General features: G+C 35.0%; 1 protein-coding gene across 3 annotated transcripts in view; it reads left to right on the plus strand.

Moving 5' to 3' along the window:
* The window catches only part of NAALADL2 (N-acetylated alpha-linked acidic dipeptidase like 2), a 1,286,203-nt gene that overhangs the window by 383,445 nt on the left and 881,873 nt on the right, over positions 1-20,885 (plus strand). The gene's annotated exons all lie outside the window — the stretch shown is intronic.

The raw sequence follows: 20,885 nt of genomic DNA on the forward strand, positions 1-20,885 counted from the left end.
TGGAAACTAAAAATATTATAAATTAATACCATGATACCACCAATTGAATTAATTTTATAATGTAATATTTCACTTATTGGAATAAAAATTTAGTAATGTTAATCATTCCTAATAAAATTAAGGTAGTAAAATATTTTTGACATATTAAGATATACACTCAAGCTATAAAGATCCTAGATACATACAAAGGGCAAGAACTAACCTAGGACTCCTGTTATTACTATTAATAAGAAAAATTGCTTTCTAATTTTTTTAAGGAAATGAGATATGAAGGAGAAGTGAATAATATATATAGGAAGGGAGGAGATAAAAGTACAATTATTTGTATGTAACGTAATTTTTCGTACTAACTCCCAAGGGATATGCATAGGTGGCTCAAAAAGAACAGAATGAAAATTCAAAACCATTGCTATGTTCCTGCCATCTTTATGTTCAAAAAAAAAAAAAAATTCTAAACACAATAAAAAAGTTAACAATTTGGAAATAAACTTAGCAAGATATGTATAGGTTCTTTAAATAAAATCTTAAACACTAATTTTATATATTTAATTTTGATAAAAATGTCAGTAGTTTTTTAGAAGCTTCAGGACCAAAAAAACCCCACCAAATTGTACTGTTAAAATACACAGGGTAAGAAAATATTGATGAAACGATAAAACTAGTTCAACCTGGTGCATTTACAAGACACCAGCAAATAAAATGTTATGTAACTGTCAAAAGAACAGTCAAACTAGCAGAATTTAATAAATTACCTGAAATTGGATGCTATTATCGATCAAAAGGACAAAGGTAGAATTACAATATTGGTTATTTTGGAATTATTTCGGAATTGAGATATTAACTACTAGTTTTCTAAAATAATTTCAGATTCTTTAAGGTGTTAATTATTTTTTAATCTACCAGAAATAGGGGCACCTGGGTAGCTCAGAGGGTTAAGCCTGTGCCTTCAGCTCAGGTCACGATCTCAGTCCTGGGATTGAGCCCCACAATGAGCTCTCTGCTCAGCAGGGACCCTGCTTCCCCCTCTCTCTCTGCCTGCCTCTCTGCCTACTTGTGACGTCTCTCTCTATCAAATAAATCTTTAAAAAAAATCTATAAGAGATAGAAACTAAAATAAAAAAATATATATTTGCCTACGAAACTAGTAAATAAATGCAGCACTGTGGTTGCTAGGATAAATGAAAGCATGCACATTTCAAGAAGGTAACCATCTTTTCTATAGTTAAAAGTCTGTTTCTTGGTATGTCTTTCCCTTTTTTCCCTTCGCTTGTCTGTTTTGCTTTTTAAATTTTTAAAATTCTGCATGTAAGTAAAGTCATAAGGTATTTATTTTTCTGACTGACTCATTTCACTTAAAATTATACTTTCTAGCTTCATCCCTGTTGCAAATGACAAGATTTTATTCTTTTTGATTGCTGAATAATACACACAGACACACACACATACATACCACATCTTCTTTATCAACTCATCTATCAAGCAACACTTGGATTGCTGCCATAATTCGACTATTTTGGGGTAAATACCCAGTAGTGCAATTACAGAATCTTAAGGTAGTTCTATTTTTAACTTTTTTTTTTTTTTTTTTAAGATTTTATTTTGAAGTTATCTCTACACCCAGTATGGGGCTTGGACTCACAACCCCAGGATCAAGAGTTTTATGCTTACTGACTGAGCCAGTCAGGTGCCCCTATTTTTGCTTTTTGAAGTACCTCCACACTTTTTTCCATATTGGCTGCACCAATTTACACTCCTACGAAGAGTGCATGAGAATTCCTATTTTTCCACATCCTCTCCAACTCTTAATGTTTTTTGTGGTTTTGATTTTAACCATGCTAACAGGTGTGAGGTGATATCTCATTGTGGTTCTGATTTACATTTCCCTGATGCTGAGTGATATTGAGCATCATTTCATGTGTCTGCTTTATCATCTGTACATCTTCTTTGGAGAACTGTCTATTCACATATTCTCCTCATTTTTTTAATTAAATTATTTCTTTTGTGGGGGATGTTGAGTTACATAATTCTTTGTATATTTTAGATACTAACCCTTTATCAGAGATGTCATTTGCAAATATATTCATTCCCCCATTCAGTAGGTTGCCTTTTCATTTTACTGTTTCCCTCACCAGCAGAACCTTTTAATTTTGATGAAATACCAGTAGTTTATTTTTGTTTTTTTTACTTGGTCTCAGGAAACCTATCTAGAAAAAAGATTGCTATGGTCAATGTCAGAGAAATTACTACCAATGCTCTCTTCTGGGATTTTTATAGTGTCGTCTTGCACATTTAGACCCTTCGTCCCATTTGTGTTTATCTTTGTGTATGCTATAAGCCAGTGGTCCAGTTCCATTCTTTTGCATGCAGCTGTCCAGTTCTCCCAACACCATTGGTTAAAGAGATTGTCTTTCCCATTGCACACTCTTGCCTCCTTTGTTTTCTTTTATTTAAAGATTTTATTTGTCAGAGACAGAGAGAGAGAGAGAGGAAGAATGAGTGAGAGAAAGCACAACCAGGGGGAGTGGCAGGCAGAGGGAGAAGCAGCCTTTTGGCTGAGCAAGGAGCCCAGTGCAAGACTCGACCCCAGACTCTGGGGATCATGACCTGAGCCAAAGGCAGATGGTTAATGAACTGAACAACCCAGGTGTCCCTTGCCTCCTTTGTTAAAGTTTAATTGACCATATAATTGTGGGCTTTTTCCTGGGCTTTCTATTCTATTCTGTTTATCTTATGCATCTATTTTTGTGCCAGTGCCATACTGTTTTTATTACTACAGCTTTATATTGTAACTTGAAACCTGAAATTCTGATACCGCCACCTTAGTTTTTCTTTTTCAAGATTGTTTTGGCTATTCTGAGTCTCCTGTGGATCCATACAAATTTTAGGATTTTTTGTTCTAGTTCTGTAAAAAATGTTGGTATTTTGATAAGAATTCCATTTAATCTGTAGATTGCTTTGGGTAATATGAACATTTTAACATTTATTTTTCCAATCCATTAACAGGGAATATCTTTGTAAATGTTTGTACCATCTTTAATATTTTTAATCAGTGTTTTATAGTTTTTAGAGTACAGGTCTGTCACTTCCTTTGTTGAGTTTATTCCTAGGTATTTTATTATCTTTGGTGTGATTATAAATATGATTGCTTTCTTACTTTCTCTTGCTTCATTATTAGCATATAAAAATGCAATTAATTTCTTATATTGATTTTTATCCTACAAAATTACTAAATTCATTTATCAAATCTAATAGTTTTTTTGGTAGAGACTTCAGAGTTTGTGTGTGAGTGTGTGTGTGATACACATACAGATCATCTGCAAATGGTGAAAGATTTACTTTTTCCTTACCCATTTGGATGCTTTTTGTTTCTTCCTCTTGTCTAAAAGCTGTGGTTAGGACACTCAGTACTATGTTAAATAAAAGTGGTGAGAGTGGACATCGACTTTGTTAGGAGAAATACTAATTTTGTCACCATTGAATATGATGTTAGCTGTGGCTCTTTCACATATGCCCTTTATTATGTTGAGTTATGTTTCCTCTAATCCTAAATTGTTAGAGGGTTTTTATGATGAAAGGATGTTATATTTTGTCAAATGCTTTTTCTGCATCTATTGAAATGATCATATGCCTTTCGTCCCTTCTTTTATTGATGTGATGTATCACATTGATTGACTTGAGAATATCGAATCAACCTTGCATCGCACAAATAAATCCTACTTGATCATGGTGAATGATTTTTTAATGTGTTATTGTGTTCCATTTGCTAGTATTTTGTTGAGGATTCTTGCATCTATGTTCATCAGAGTTGTTGGCCTGTGGTTTCTTCTTCTCCTTCTTTTTTTTTTTGTATTGTCTTTATCTGCTTTTGGTGTCAAAGTAATGTTGGCTTTGTAGAATGAAGCTTATAACACCTTTTGCTGTATTTCAATGATTCTGGGCCATTGTGTTTTCATTTTTATTTGTCACCCTGTATTTTTTAATTTCCTCTTTGCTTTCTTGGTTCATACATTAATTGTTTAGTAACATGATATTGAACTTCTTGTGATTAATTTCTTGTTTCATACCACTGTGGTCAGAAAAGATGCATAGTATGACTTTGATCTGTTTGAATTTGTTGAGAGTTGTTTTGTGGCCTAGTATGTGAATTGTTCTGGGAAAGGTCCTATGTGCCCTAGGAAAGAATGTTGTTTCAGGATGGAATGTTCTGACTCTATCTGTTAGATCCATCTGGTACAATATGCTGTTCAAAGCCACTGTCTCTATGTTGTTTTCTGTTTAATGATACATCCTTGATGTAGATTGGGTGTTGTCATCCCCTACTATTATTGTATTACTATTGATTGTTTCTTATATGCTTGTTACTTACTGCTCTATATATTTGGATGCTCCCATGTTCAGTAAAAAATACTTATAGTTGTTATATCTTGTTGTTGGATTTTACCATTTATGATTATGTAGTGTCCTTTTTTGTCCCTTGGTACAGCCTTTTTCTAAAAGTCTATTTTGTCCATTTATGATTATGTAGTGTCCTTTTTTGTCCCTTGGTACAGCCTTTTTCTAAAAGTCTATTTTGTCTATTTTGTACATACTGCTACTCCAGCTTCCTTTTTACTCCATTTGCATGATACATGTTTCTTCATCTCGTCACTTTTAATCTGCATGGGTCTTTAGGGTTCAAATGAGTCTTTTTTAGACAGCACATAGATGGGTCTTGTGTTTGTTTGTTTTTTGTTTTTTATCCTTTCTGCCAGAGTATGTCTTTTTATTGGAGCATTTTGTCCATTTATAGTCAAAGAAGTTATTGATTCTGTGTATTTATTGCCAATTTTTACTTGTTTTATGTTTTTGTAGTTCCTTTTTGTTCTTTTCTTTTCTTGTTCTCTTATGAGTAGTTGGTTTTCTTTAGCAAAATACTTGGATTCCTTACTCTTTATTTTTTGCATATCAATTACTGTTTTTTGATTTGTGGTTGCCATTTAGTTCTTTTATGACATCTTATGTGTATAGCAGCATACATAAGGTTGGTGGTTGCTTAATTTTGAAACCATGCTTTACTCTTCTCCCTTCCACATTTCAGATACTTGATATCATATTTTATTTTCTTTTATTTTATGCTTCTCTTGACTTTTTTTTTCAGATATATTTAATTTTCTTGCTTTTGTACTTCTTTTTTCCCCCCTCACTCATAAAGTACCCCTTACATTTCTTGTAGGGCTGGTTTAGGAGTCGTGATTTTTTTTTTTTTTAAGAATATTTCTTTATTTGTTAGAGAAAGCATGTGCACAGACAGGTAGAGTGACAGGCAGAGGGAGAAGCAGGCTCCCCACTGAGCAAAGAGCTGGATGTGGGACTTGATTCCAGGACCTTGGGATCATGACCTGAGCCAAAGACAGATGCTTAACCAACTGAGCCACTCAGTCATCCTTGGTCATGAATTCTTCTAACTTTTGTTTAGTAAACTTTTGATCTCTCCTTCTATTCTGAATGATAGCCTTGCTGGATAGAGTATTCTTGGCTGCAGATTTTTTTCCATGTAACACTTAGAATATGTCATGCCACTTTATTCTGGCCTGCAATGTTTCTGCTGAAAAATTGACTGATAGCCAAAAGGGATTTCCTTTGTATGTAACTCCCCCCACCACCCCCGGCACCCTTCAAAATTCTTTATCACTATTTATTGCCATTTCAATTGCTATGTTTCTTGGTGTGGACCTCCTTCTGTTGAATTTGTTAGGGGATCTCTGTACCTCCTAAATCTGGATCTCTGTTTCCCTTCCCAGGAAGTTTTCAGCTGTTATTTCTTCAAATGCACTTCTGCACCTTCCCCCTTTCTATCTCTTTTCCTTCTGGTATCCCTATAATGCAGATGTTATTATGCTTGATAGTGTTGCTAAGTTTTCTAAGTCTTGTCTCTTTATGCAGTATTTGTCTCTCACCTATTCAGCCTGTTTGCCTTATATTACTCAATCCTCTAGATCACACTGACACATCCCTTTACTTCCTGTAGCCTACTATTTATTCCATCTATTGTATTTTTAATTTCACTTATTGAATTCTTCATCTTTGATATGTTATTTTTTATCTCTTTGTTAAGGGTCTCACTGATGTCCTCTACTCTTTTCTCAAGTCCCTTGAGTATCTTTATGATTATCACTTTAAATTCTCTATCAGTCATATTACTTATTTCTGTTTTGCTTATATCTCCTGCTATGATTTTGTCCTGTTCTTTCATTTGGGACATATACCTCTGTCTCCTTATTTTGTCTACCTCTCTGTATGTTTCTGTGTGTTAGGAAAGTCATCTACATATCTTGCTCTTGAAAGTATTGGCTTTATAAAGAAGAGATCCTGTAATGCCCTCCAGTGCAATATCCACTGTTCACTAGAACCCTGTTCAGCAGCTTCAGGTAGTCTCCTCTTTGTGTTGCTTGCACCCAGCTGTTGTGTCTGAATTGCTTTTCTTTTCAGTCTAGTCTTCTGCAATTCTTTGCCTGTTGAGCTCTGTGCTTGCTGTCTGTGTTAGTGGGACCCAGACTGGCCAGCTCTGGTGGGGAGGGGGCTTACTTAAGGGGTAGTTGGGGACAGGGCAGTAGTTTTAGCAAAATTTGCATTGAACTTCTGGTTTTAGGCCAGATTCCCCAAAGCTGGGACATGGTGGAGCTGGGGGTATGTTGTATTTGTGCTGAGCTCAGGACCCAGGCCAGCAGACTTGGAGAAAATGAGTCCTTAGGAGAATTTATTGGCATGGTGTTATGCTAGCAGTTTAGGTAGCAAGTGTCTCTGCAGTGTTGCCTCCCACAGGTGGCCCTGTGTTTATGCTGCAGGGCGGGGGAGGAAAATGGCATATGTCTACTCCTTTATTCCCAGAGAAGTCCCCCAATATGCTCCAAAATCCATGTAACAGATCTCTCTTTTGTTGCCTCAAGCATTGTGCAAACTGCCACTTCTATGTTCTCTCACCCTGGGTTACTGTCTCTTTAAGGGCAGGAACCAAGCTATCATTTGCCCTCCAGGCTCCTGTAGTGCTGAGCCATCTGACTTATAAAGCTCCAACTTCCAAGTCTACTGAGTTATACAAACTCATGGAATTCAGCCCCTCTGGTTTTCAAGTCAAACACTATAGGGATTTGTCTTCCCCATGTGGGCTCCCTGGCATGAGGAACCATTTCTCTGCCTTCTCTGCACCTGCAGCTTCCTCCATACCAGGGGGAGCTCCCCACCACATTTTCTGCCCTTCCCAACCTCCAGTGTACCTTCTCTACATTTAGTTGTAGAGTTTGTTCTGCCAGTCTTCAGATTACTCTTTAGTTTATTTACATAGATGTGAGTGATACCTAGTTGTAAACATGGGATAGTGTGAGCTCAGGGTCTTCATACTCTGCCATCTCTCCAACCTCCTGCTCATTTATCACATTTTTTAATAAAACAAAAAATTATAAAACCCAATACTGGCAGAAGTATGTGAGCATATTTTGCTGATAAAGTATAACCAGAACAATCTTTTTCCTAGAAGCTTGTAAACCATAAATTTAAGTCATATTGATGACCTAAAAATCTTGTACTTTTTGTCTCAATAATTTCACTTCTGGAGATCTTAATATAACTTTCCTAAGGTATTGTGAAACTTTATGAGTATATGCTCATTATTATTGTTAGAGAAAACAGAGGTAATGGATAATTAGGTCAGAATTCATTCACTTTTTACTTTTTGGAATACTATTTAATTATTAAATTGGCTAAGAAATAAATACACACCTATACACATGTACATACTATACACACAAATAATCACATACATAAATATGATTATGTAAGTTCAAACATCAAGATTCAAATAGAGTGTGTACCCTATGTTTACATTTACATGAAATATTATGTGGAAGAAAAAGACTAGGAGGAGATAAATTAGAAGTATTACTTCTTAGGTACTCAATATGCAGGGTATTTCTGCTTTTTTTTTTCCCTGAAATTTTGTAGTCTGGTTATATTCTAATTTTTAGATAAATTTAATAAATTAAATTTATTTAGTATTTATTAGATAATTAATAATAATTATCTAAATTTTAGATAAATTTAATAAAGAAAAGGAATAAATGGAGGAAGAGAAGGAGGGAGGAAGAAAGAATTATGTTTTATTCCAGTAAATATAATCTTTATTGGATTAAGTGAATTTAAGATGCTATACTAATGAATAGTTTGAAGAAGGCAGAGAGGGTAGTCTGTGATAACTTTGCTCTAAAAAGTAAGATCAAAATTGGTCCTTTTATTTTCTCATGAAAAAGGATAGTTCTGCTTCTATGTATTTTTTTCCCTCTTTGTATTTCTAATAAAGAAATATGTCTGTGTGTAGCAGCAGAACTCTAACATTAAAAATACGCAGGCATCAGGAATATCAAAGAACTATATGGGAAAAAAAATACAATGACTTGGCTATTATTCCAAATCATCTGTTTCATTTAGTTTGTGGCACTTTCTGGAATTTGTAAGTCTAGTTAGTAATCTACCCCAGCTTTCTACTTCTAATTGTATCCTCCAAATGAATTTAGCTTTTATCAGCGCTCCCCAGATCTATAGACTTTAAGTCCATATGACTTAGCACTAAAAACATGTTTATAATTTGGAGTAAAATAAGATTATGTACTCAAAATTTAATATGTGTTTTCACTTACTAGTATCCCTTAGTATCTTAACCCATCAAAATTACAGGTTTGCGGGGCACCTGGGTGGCTCAGTGGGTTAGGGCCTCTGCCTTCGGCTCAGGTCATGATCCCGGGGTCCTGGGATCGAGCCCCGCATCAGGCTCTCTGCTCAGCAGGTAGCCTGCTTCCCCCTTTCTCTCTGCCTGCCTCTCTGCCTACGTGATCTGTGTCTGTCAAATAAATAAACAAAATCTTAAAAAAAAAAAAAAAAAATTACAGGTTTGCTTAACACATGGGCACAACCCACGACTGCATCTGAAAATTGTTTTGTGAATTTCACAGGAGGGAAGTAGATTTTGTGATATCTAAGAGGGAAATATGTCACACATGATTATCTTTAAAGCAAATGATAATTCCTGCCTTGTTTCATTGTAGAGTAGGTTAGAGAAAATGTATCCATAAAATACCCAGAATGGATCCTGGCTTGTTTTAAGTGCTCCCCACCTAATAGTATCTACTAGTGTAATTATTACATAAAAGAAAAGGGGAGTTCAATTAAAGTATGTTGATACAGAACATTTGAATTCAGACTTAAAAATGATAAAAAGGGAAGAATCTCATGATTAAACATCTACATAAGAGAGTAACAGGGTATATGAGAATCAAGTGAATATAATGTTGGGTTGGATTAATACTAAATATCTATATTAAATATAGATATTATGTAAATATCTATATTAAGGAAAATACTAGAGAGACTTGTCTGGACTTTCCAAGTAATTTTTGTAAACTTAAAAGATACTTACCTGCCAGTTAATAAGTTAGATTTGGAAATACTGTGGTCAACTCCAAACTTATTATTCTTATTCTGGTATATTGACTGATGCCCCAGAGTGGGGCAACATTGGTGGCAATTGATCAAAAAGACATTTTAGGTGAAAAATATTAAACAAATGAAACAAAACAAAAACGCAAAAGAAAACAAAAACTTGCATGGAAATAAGAAAGTTGGAGAGCAAGTGGGTGGGATAGAATGGAGAATGCTACCAAATGGATAAAGAAATAGTCTTACCTCTATCTAACTTCTGATTGCAAAACTGAGACTAACAGAACTTATAGGTTGGCAGGTATGCATAATATAAAAACTATTTCTAATTGTTCATGTTCCCCCAAAAGGAATCCATTTACTAAAAAGGTAAATCCCTATTGTAGAATATGAAAGCAAATGCTTCATATCCTCTTTGCAGGGATGTTTTATACTAGCCTTCTGCTAAAACTGCACAGTTGGGCTAGGCCCTTCCACCCTTAATTCTAACTCTAAATTCTAGTACTCTAAAACAGTAGTTATTAGCCAAAAAATAGTCAGGAAATACTCCCTAATTTGTTTGGTAGGCATCAACAAAAATGATTGTTTCCTTAAACTTCTTTAAGAATTTAATAGTAATAACTCAATAATCTGTAGTGTTCTAAAGTTTTTTAAATACTTGTTTGCATATTATCTCATTTAATCTACCTTTTGAAATTCATTAATTTCAATTTTTATTTCCAGACTTTCTTTTTTACTTCTTCCAATTTATCTGTTTATAACTTTACCAAAATTTGAGATGAAAATACACAATATTCACATTCTGGCATTGATTTTAGAATCTTGCTGACATTTTGACTGATTTTTCTTTCCCTAAAATATAGTGGAAGCTCTTTTATTCAATTTTTCCACTGAGGGCATTTGTTGATTTATTGGGAAAGTCATTTTAAGTGAGAAATCTTTAAAAATGATGCGTATATACCTTAATTTTATATCTATGTATCAATCTATCTATATGAATCAGTGAATATTTATTTATTAATATTTGGAGTCCATTGATTGGATTTCCACATATCCTATCTTCCTTGCAATAGTCACATTCAAATCATTTGCAGTTTTGTTAATTTCATAGTGAGACGTAACTCAAGAAAATTTTGAAGCAATCAGAATGAAAAATGCATCTGGATCCCCCCTCCTTGTTTTCCCTAACCACTACTGAGTATCAGAATACTTCAATTGCAAATAGCCAAACAACTCTTTCTTTGGCTTACATAAATTTCCTTCACTCTATCCATCTTTTCTTTCTTCTCTTCATTCGTTCCTTCTTTCCTTTGTCTTATTAAATAAGAAGTCTAGAGGTAAGTGATGGGTGAAATTAGAATAGTCACGTTCTCTCTTAACTTCTCCTGGACTTGCCCCTGTAATCAGTCACAAATGGGTGTCACAGGTCCCAACATTAGGATCATGTTCTGGAGACATCTTCCCTCTTTATGAGGAAAGCAAATTTTTCTCACTTGCAACCAGTTTATGAACCTTTATGTCCCATTGGCCAGAATGGTGCCAGATGATTACATCAATTTGCTAGTATTTTAGCTGACTCCAACCCTATGAAGTCTCAGAAAGAAGAATGGTGCTGGGTTAGCAAAGCAGCAGTATCTGTTGATCCTTTCTGAGTTTTTCTAAAGGTCTTGACCTAATTTTCATAGAGTCGACTACTTCTTCTTCTTCTTTTTTTTTTTTTTTAAAGATTTATTTGACAGACAGAGATCACAAGTAGGTGCGGTGGTGGGGAGAAGCAGGCTCGCCGCAGAGCAGAGAGGTGGATGCGGGGCTCGATCCCAGGACCCCGGGATCATGACCTGAGCCAAAGGCAGAGGCTTTAACCCACTGAGCCACCCAGGTGCCCCAAGTTGACTACTTCTTTTTGAACTCATCTTTTATTAGTATTTGTAGAAATTAAGTTGCATAATTACAATATTATATACAGTGGCAAATAAGTGTTTTGAGAATAAATATAAGTCGATTTTGACATACATCTCACTGATAAGTTCAGAAGTGCATGGATATATTACAAAATTACTACTAGCTGGAAGAATGCAGTATTTCCTGAAAATTAATTGAACATATTTTAGAGGGAAATTTATAGGTAATCCAGGAATGGGATTAAGTGGTGCCTGGCTAAAAAGTTAAAAAAGTTAAAATGATCATTGCTAGAGTAATTTTTCATCATTATCATCACATAATTTTATACACACACACACACACATATATGTAATATTTAATATGTATAGAGAGATGCTTAATACCCCTTTGAGCCTATAGGGAGTATAATGTATAGTTTTTTTAAATGTATAACTTACAATCCCTAATTTAAATCTAGTCTTTCAGAGCAATGTAAAATAAATAATTCCATTTATCTATGAGCTTCTCAAGGCTCTGGCCTGGATCTTATTTGACTTGTATCTCTAATAGGCAGCATGTATCCAGTACATGAAAAGCTCTCATTTCAAGTTGCATTGAATGATAATGATGATGATGATGAACAAAATCTTAGAATATCATATTGGATGATATGGTACCAACTTAGTAAGAAACTCAAATAATTTATTCTTATCAATTTCATGTTTATAAGTTCTCTATATGTTTGAGTGACACAGTTACTTTGGTTTAGCATTCTAGGATTTGGTATTGTTTACTTGTAAGTAAATGCTAAAACCCACCCATTTCCTCTATAATCAAATGTTCCTGCACCTTACTAACAATCCTAGATTATTTGGCTAATTGCAGAGAAGGACTGCTAATGTCAAAGACAGCAAGCATGTACTCTTAATCGAATACATAATAATAAAAGTAATAGACTGTAAATATTTAAGTGGGAGAAAATGTTGCATACTTTTTTTGTTAGAGACCAGAAAACTTGTGCCATTTCCTTTTACAAATGAAAGAGCTTCCTATTTCTGTTAACAGCTGGAGCTGCTGTTACTTTTATTTTGTTGTTCCCATACTCTTTATAGCTTGAGGCAATAATTCACTCAATTTATGTGAAATAGTTGTATCACCAGTTTTGCTGCTCTATATATGTTCATGGGGTTTGGTGAAGTTCTAATTATTAAGTTCTATTATTACCTTATGTGGAATAAAGGTGGTTTTAGTTTTAAATTGTCTAAATTCAGGGTATGTCACATATATAACATTAAATCTTTTGTCCATGTTCCTTATGGGATTGCTGTGTGGACATTTTTAAAGCTGTCAAAATTAGTCATTTTGTAACAATTTTCTTGTTTTGTAAAGAAAGAATTTATAACTAGTCCAGAGGTAAAATTTTATATATCTAAGAGATATCAATAATAATTATAAATGTTAACAGATTTACTGTAATATTTTTTTACTGTAATATTTTTATTTCTAGTTCTTCCAGAAACCATGTTAAGTTTTTCAAACCATAAAGCTTTATATAGCTGACAATACCAAAACTATTCAATAGTTACCCATATGTTCTCTCATTTAATTTAGTACTAAAATACTCGTCACTCTAGGCAATAGTACAACTAATCAATAGTAAATTGCTTACCTTGGAATAGAATTTTCTTTAAGATCATCACTTTTGTGGACATCACCATGCTTAAAAACATTATAGTTAAGAATTTTGAGAAATTTAAGAATACATTTTATAATTCATGTATTTTCTACTGTATATTCCTGAAGTTAATTGGTAGCAATATAGTGATATGGTGACAGGTATTAAAGAGACTGTGAACACATAAATAAACCTTTTCATAGATATGAAAAACAATGAACATAATATTTTAAAAATAAAACATGAACCTCAAATATATAACTCTGTAATCCCTCTTAATTTTTTTAGTTCTATCAGTTAGAAGAGCAAACCATTTATTTCAGTCTTTTACATTCTAATTTTTTTGTTTTGTCTGATATTGATTTGGAAATTTTCAACAGCTTGACCAGAAAATCTGCATCTGGGAAAACATAAGAAATTGACTGAAATGTCTGATACCAAGCCAGAATGGATCTCTATTGTATTACATCCCCAGAATGTAGAGGAAGCAGCTGATAGTTGAGAAGGAGCATATAAGGAATGTTTCTTAAAATGTGGTTTCTGGAGCTGACAAATCAGTGTTTTCTGGAGTGTTTATTATAAAGCAAAAAATCTGTGTCTACCCCCCAGAGATTTAATTTATTATATTATATATTATATAATTTATTATTACTGAGGTTTACCTGGATATTTACCTTTGTGCATAATTTGATCTTAAGCATACTAGGTTTGAAAAACAGATCAATTCTCCATTTCCCACCACTTATCATATTAAATACCTAGGAAGTAGCATTAGATTTGTGCCCATTGAAATATCCTCATTTATAGTATAAAACTATGATATGGTCAGAAGGATACTTTTGAACGTTGTACAAATAGCTGATTTAGTGCATTATATATCACTCAAAGCTCTTTGCATACAAATGTATATAAGAAGTTATTTTAGAACTACTGACATGGAGGTGCCTGGGTGGCTAGGTTGGTTAAGCATTTACCTTTGATTCAGGTCATAATCCCAGTATCCTGCGATCAAGCCCCAAGTTGGGCTCTCTGCTCAGTGGGGAACATGCTTCTCCTTCTTCCTCTGCTTCTGCTCCCCCTGCGTGGGCCCCCCCAACCCAGGCAAATAAATAAATAAAATCTTAAAAAAAAAAACAAAAAAACAATAAAACAAAAACCTATTGACATGACGAGATTTTCATTAAGGGTGTATAATTATCATTTCTCATTTAATAAGAACTGTGCAATCAATATCTCTGTATCTTTTCGCTTTGACTTTACAGAATTGCTTTAGGTAGCCTCTAAAATGATGTCCAGTGATCCCTGCCTCTCGGCATTCACACCTTTTTTAAAACCCTTCCCTCAGAAGGACTGGACTTAATGACTTGCCTCTAACTATTAATAGATACAGCATGAGTACTGGCATGTCATTTCTGATATTGGGTTATAAAGTGACTGTGGCTTTTATTTTGGGTGCTCTCTCTCCCCCTCATTCTGAGGGAAGTCAAAAGCCATTTTGTAATGTGCCTTGTTGAGAAGCCCACATTCAAGGAATTGATGGAGGTTTCTAGCCAACAGCTAGTGAGGAACTGAGGTTCTTATCCAACTGCCCACAAAGAGCTGAATCTTCTGAACAAGCATGTGAGTGGGCTTGGGAGCAGAACCAACCACAGTCCTGCTTCAGATAGGATCACACCCCTGAACAATACCCTGACTGCATCCTCATGAAGAACCTTGAGCCAGAAGCCCAGGGAAGCTGTGCTCAGATTTTTAGTCCATAGGAAGTATGGAACAAAATATAGTTAATGTTTCAAGTTCCTCAGTTTTTGAGTAATTTGTTTTGCAGTAATAGAAAACAATTTAGAAGCTAAGAGCTTTATTAATCCCCTCATTCCCATTTCTAGTATCATGATTTCTTTGCTTTCTATGTGATCTCTGATTTTTTTATAAATACTTTATTATCAGAAGTGAATTTTATTTTAAACTGCTCAGTCCTTTTAAAAAAAATAAGAGCTTTACTGATTAAAAAAAAAAAAAATTGCACTAATAGCTCATAATTCTTTGGGCCTAGCAGGTACAGCCCTCTTCTAATTTCTATCACTCAATCTAAATCGTTATTGCAAAATAATTCATTTTTTAAAGATTGAGAGAGAGAGAGAGAGAGAGAGAGAGGGGAGATGGGGGAGGGGCACCTAGAGGGGGGAAGCAGATGTCCTGCAAAGCATGGAGCCCCACATGGGGCTCAAACCTGGGACTCTGAGATCATGAGCTGAGCTGAAGGTTAACTGCTTAACTGACTGAGCCACCAAGGTACCCCTTATTTATTTTTTTTACTTGAAAGTTCATCATAATCTTTTTGAGAAGAATTACCTTTTTTAGTACTTAGGCCGAAATTATAATATCCTTTATAGAACTCTAATACTAGAATCTGTTTTAAATATTCTGGACAGCAGCACTCTTGTTTTATAGATAAATAATCTTTGGTCTTTAAGAAAAAAAAAAAAAGATGAAGTGATTTACCCAAGATGAAACTATTGCTTGATCTGAAATGTAATGACTCTTTTCTAGTGTTCCTTTGATTCTTGGATCATAAATCTACTGGGTGATGGAAGCTAATGTTCAGAAGACTTTTGGGAGATGAGCAGTATCTAGCCTAGGACTTGAACTGTGTCTTATATAGCTTCCAAAATGATATAGCCCATTTTTACCAATATTTTAAAACTGTTTTCAAATTTCCCATGGTTTTATATGCTGCCGAAATTCTACATACCCCTCCCTCCATTTCTCCCTTCCTCCTTTTTACTCTTTCTTTTGTGTGGATATTTCTTATTTCTAAACATTTAACCAAGTTTCTAGTGTTTTGCTTTTCTATGACGGCATCTACAAAGATGTTGTTCTACTAGTCTTCAGGAACAAAACATTAGTAGTGTTAATAGCATAAATAAGATTGCATATTGGATCTATTATATAGAAAGTACTTTGGATTTATTTTTAGGTAGACACAATGGAAGGAAGATTGAGATAGAGACGCTATTCTAGAATAAAATTCCCTGCATAAAAAGCCACATTGTTAGTAGATGACTAGGTTTAAAATTCGGAGGAAACTATTTTACATCATAATGTTACTATGAATGACATTTTAATGACATAATATGTAAGAGTATTTTAAAAAATATAAACTGCTTCCCTAGCACTAAGTAATAATATATCTTATTTATATCAATTATCTCGGTTCAAAAGACAGAAGCTGGGTTTGTTTTGGCCTGGAATAAATTAATATCCTCCATCTTTCTGTTTATTTTGCAAGAATTGACTGCCTCTCTTGCTAGTTTTATGTAAGCTCATGGAAGGTTCTGGAATATCTCTCTGGTTGTATCTGGCAGTGGAGTTATTAGACAGATAAATGCCAGGGAGTCAGGATTTCTTCTTCATCACCATGCACCATCAAAGGCATTACTCTCATTTCTTGTTTAAACAAACTTGCCCTAAACTCCCATGCTTAAATTAAATCAAAGTAGTTTTAGAGCTCAAGGACAGAATAAGTCCTATAGGAAAGTGGGACAAGGGAAATCAGGTTCAAGAGATGGAAAGTTCAGACTGGCCAGTATCTTTAAAATGTCAGTGCTGTATAAAAAGGCTTTATAAGCCATCAATCACCCATGGCTCTAGAAACAGGCAGGTGGCTATAGAAATTAGTCTTTTTATCACTAAGCCTTCGAAAATTGTTTTCAAAGTAAGCTGTATTTGAGACCACTTATGGTAAATCTAAGGAACTGAGAGAAAGATGGAGGAGGAATTTCTAGTAAGATCCTGGTAGTTAATGGAAAAGTAAACCCTGGTTTTTCTAAGTAGTAGGGCCACATTAAACAAAAATCCCTATATTTATTTTACTTTTCTGTTGAAATTTGACTTATTTACTAAAACAGGCAGGATTTAAATCTGACTCTCTTATACTTTTTACACATTTGAAACATGATTAAAAATTAATATGTTTCTTTTTTGATTATGATAACCAATTCATAATCCTAGCAGTAGCCATTCAGTTCAAAGTAAAAACACAAAACAAAACCGCTGGCTTTCAAGAGAAGAGGAATCTCAAAAAGAAATGGCTAAAGGACCTCAATGGTATAGGAAAGCTTTGCAGATAAGCGTAAAGTAGGTTTTAAAGGATTTATTTATTTATTTGAGAGACAGGGGGAGAGAGAGAGAAAGAAAGAGAGGAAGTAGGGGCAAAGGATGAGATTCCCTGCTGATCCAGGAGGCTGAAGACATGGGGTTCCTTCTCATGACCCTGAGATCATGACCTGAGTCTAAACCAAGTCATCACCTGGCACCCCAGGTGACAACATTTTTTTAAAGAGGGCTAATCAGAGAAGATTTTCACCAAGAAATAGAGGAGATAGAAAGTTTTTTTTTTTTTTTTGATAGCTAGTTTTAGGAATAACTTTATATATAAAACATGGTAATTGTCAAAAATTTTAGAAAATGAAAAAAAAAAGTATTAAGACCAAAGCAAAATCATCCATAAGTTGGTAATTCAGATTTTTAAAATACCTATTAATATTTTGGCATATTGTGTTTTGGTCTATGTGTGTAAAACATGTATTTTAAAATAATATTTGATCATTGCTTATATAATAGAGAATTATCATTTTCCCCAGCAACAGTATTTTACAAAATTTTTTTTCAGGTTATTAAATGCAGGTCTTCTGAGTGGACTAGAAAAACAAAGCATTTCTTAGCTTTGGGGTGGGGACTGAAGGATAGGCAGTCAAGGTGAGAAAATAGCAAATAGCAATTGAGTTTTATTCAGTGAAGGATGGGGTAATTTATTTGGTTTAAAAACAGCAGGTGATAAAATTCCATATTTGAAGGGCGAGATATGACCCAGCCCTACAGGCCAGGCAGGATGACGCTCTGATGTGGTGACAAGAAGAATGGAGAGTGTGCCCAGGGCCTCCGTTCACACCACGTTGATACTATTTGACACTTCAGGTTTGCTACTTACTAGTCACTTGGCTTGATACTCCCTTTACCTTGTTTCTTTGTGTTTGAAATGAGACATCTGAAAGATGGGTCCAAAATCAGTAATGTACCATTCGAAGACAAATATATCCCAGACCCCTTGTGTACCTCGGAGGAGGCAGAGTCCATGAACACTTTCACAAAACTGAAAAGTGCTGTGCAAAGGACACACTCAGGAATGTGAGCTGCCGAGGCCACACTTGTATCTTTTCATCTTGGTGTTCCCTCTGGCCACATCAATAGACACACAGAATATGCTTTGGAAATGCTTGAGATAGTAAACAACAGATAAGTTTGGAATGGAATTGGCATCCTCCCAAAGTCTTTTTTTGTTTTGTTTTGTTTTGTTTGTTTTTAGATAAGAATGTGTTTTCTGAACTGGATTGTGATAGCTACTAGTTTTGGTCCTCTAGCAAATAGTTTTGTTCCTATTTTTTTTTTTTTTTTTTTGGTGAATCTGGCAATAGAACAAATAGATCTGCAGGTTTGGATATGTGACTCAGTTCCTGCTCACTGCCTTGTCCCCTTTGGTTGGACATAGCGACTGTCCAGAAGTGAGAATAGAGTGCAAGCAGAGGAAATTAATCAGGTATCTTTGTGAAGCTAAATGTCGTGGGGAGACAAAAAGACTTTTGCTTCTGGTAAAGATAGAATAGCAGGGGCTGGAAGTACCTTCCTGCTTTCCTGCTTGAAACAAACAAACAAAAATGTACATAACATATGAAGCGAGAGCTCTCTAGACACTGGACATCAGGTGGTGAAGGAAAGCCATCCCTGAATAAACAGGAAACAAAAGAAGGGCCTCATGAGACTGCCCAGCTCGCTGCCTGGAGAGAGATTCTGGTTTGCTGTGCTGGGAGGGGACTCAGGCAGAGCAGAGCCACCTCCCAGCCTTGAGGACTTGGGAGTTGAGGGCTTGGAGAAGTCCAGATTTAAGAGTTTATATTCCTGGGACGCCTGGGTGGCTCAGTTGGTTAAGCAGCTGCCTTCGGCTCAGGTCATGATCCCAGCGTCCTGGGATCAAGTCCCACATCGGGCTCCTTGCTTGGCGGGGAGCCTGCTTCTCCCTCTGCCTCTGCCTGCCATTCTGTCTGCCAGTGCTCGCTCTCTCTCCCTCTCTCTCTCTGACAAATAAATAAAATATTAAAAAAAAAAAGAGTTTATATTCCTTTTTATTGTTAAGCTACTTCAACTTAGGTTTCAGCTATTTTAAAGAAAAGTGACTTACTATCCCTTCTTATATTTTATTTTCCTATCCATTGCCCTTATTCCCAAGTTCCTTTTATTTATTTATTTTTTTAAGGGTTAAAGCCAGTTCTGTGCACTGAGTTCCTTTTTCAAAGTCAGTCATACTTCAGGCACTGCTGAAGTCACATGTTAAGATCTGACAAGTGCCCTTTTCTATGTAGCCTTAAGTATGTAAGCTGCAAGAACCACAGCCTTTAGAGTGATTTTTAAAATTAAATTGTTAAAATGCGTTTTTAACGTAGTACTTTCTGAAAAATCTATTCTTCTGCAGACAGGCTTACAGCTATCTTCTGTTAGGGCTGGAAATTGACTTTCTAGCCACTGACACTTGACAGGATGTTTATTTTCCCCTATAACAATTACCAATTGTCCACCAATTTCTCTTCTCAGAGAAATAACGAAGGTCAGCTGTGATGAACTACAATTTCTGGAGCCTCTCTCTGACAATTTCTTTATATATATATTTGATATTGGTAATTCATTTCCCCAAAAAGGAAAAAAAAAATGAAGACAATCAGTGCAAAATGCTGTCAAGGGTGGGGCAGTGAGAAGATAAAGGTGTTTGCATGGTATTCTCAACCTGACTATGAAAGCCGTCACCCAACAAGGATGGGATGTCAGCACAGATGCTTTTTTTTTTTAATTTCAAAAAAGCTCTGCAGCTTCAAGATAAAATGTAACCTTGCAGTTGCTAAGGTAACTAGAATCCCCCCCCCCCACCTCAGGAATAGCTAAACAAATTAGGTGAGGAAAACTTCCGTAAATTGTTAATACATGGGTGCCCTAAGGCTGCAATAGCTAAATGGTTCCTCGGAATCCTAGGTAACCAATATTTGGGGCAAGTCACCTAAAAGATATATCTGGTGTTGATCTGATTAGTTTTTTGAGCAATTTAAAGCAAATGGGTAACATCGTAGTTACTCCTCCTTTTTTAGTTTTGACAACCTTTCTCCCCTTTGTTAATGTTATGCAACTTAATGGCTGTCAGTGGCCCTAAGACTGAGGCCCTGATAGAAAATTTTTAGACACAATAAAATATGACAAGGTTAATTTAATTGTTGGCAATGGTCTACTTTATGATCAGCACATATTTAGAATTCTATATTGATATTTCCCTGTTGTTACTGTTCCCTGGGGCTTTCTTGTTGTGTGGCATCATTAATCTCTCATCATTCTACTGGCAGGATTATTTGTGAAAATATTTTGGAATTAGAGACTAATGATTTTTACACGAGAATCCACTTGTTATGTATGCTTTCAAAGTATCCCAATGTATTTTGACATTAAAATACATTGTTAGTATCTATGATATTTCACGGTTTCTAAGATGTGCATTTTCCCACGTTTTAGTATCCCTGAAATTAGGATGAATGTTCCAATTGATGATACCTGACAATTGCCATTAGCCACTTCTTTACTTTTAAAGTATTTTGTAGTACATATAATAAGCAATGATGTTATGGACTGGCTGGGATATAATATTATGACTTACTGGTTTGAAAAATATTTGGTAAAAGTTGGTGCCATAAACTGTTTTCACTTTGTCTTACCAAGTAGTATGTTTTCAAAACATGATTTTCTAGGCTCATCTTTAAGATAACCAGCTATCACA

Source organism: Neovison vison, chromosome 6, assembly GCF_020171115.1.
Source record: "Neovison vison isolate M4711 chromosome 6, ASM_NN_V1, whole genome shotgun sequence".
NCBI lineage: Eukaryota > Metazoa > Chordata > Mammalia > Carnivora > Mustelidae > Neogale > Neogale vison.